Genomic DNA, 547 nt, shown 5'->3' with positions numbered 1-547 from the left:
CTTCTGGGGCCCCTAGGACAAGCGTGCTTGTTCCCAGTGGAGCCTGGTGGTCGGATCCCCCACCCGGCTTCAGATAACCCGTTTGCAGGAAAATGGATATTTTATTCCGGGGCTGGGAATTGGGGGTGGGCGTGCAGGCCTGGGTCGTGGAATGTGAGAAATGACCAACCCTCTTTTTCTTTCCTCCCTTTCTTTTTTCCGGAAAGCCCCTTCCTACAGTCTGGCCAGGAGGAGTCTGGGGGCTGGGGCAGCCCGAGGGCGTTACTGGGAGCACGCCCGAAGACAGCCGCCTCTAGACGGTGTCTGCAAGGCCTCGCATCTGCTGACCTTCTGGTTGGTGTCGGGGGCCCGGCGGGGAGACTGGCGTCTGAGATCAGGGGAACGCTACGGTTCCTCTCCCGGGGGTCTCTGCCCCCTGGCCTGGAAGGGCCCCGCTCCCGGAGCCAGCCCCTGGGTGTGTAGTCCCGGCCCTTCCCAGCCGGGGCTCTGGTGCCTCCGGGCCTCGGGGCCCCCCTTGGGGATCTGGCTCCCCCCCCCCGCCCCCCCC

Source organism: Carlito syrichta, unplaced genomic scaffold, assembly GCF_000164805.1.
Source record: "Carlito syrichta isolate Samal-C Ts95f unplaced genomic scaffold, Tarsius_syrichta-2.0.1 Scaffold314086, whole genome shotgun sequence".
In the NCBI taxonomy this organism is placed as follows: domain Eukaryota; kingdom Metazoa; phylum Chordata; class Mammalia; order Primates; family Tarsiidae; genus Carlito; species Carlito syrichta.
The sequence above is the reverse complement of the archived record's forward strand: the minus strand, read 5'-3'. Positions refer to the sequence as shown.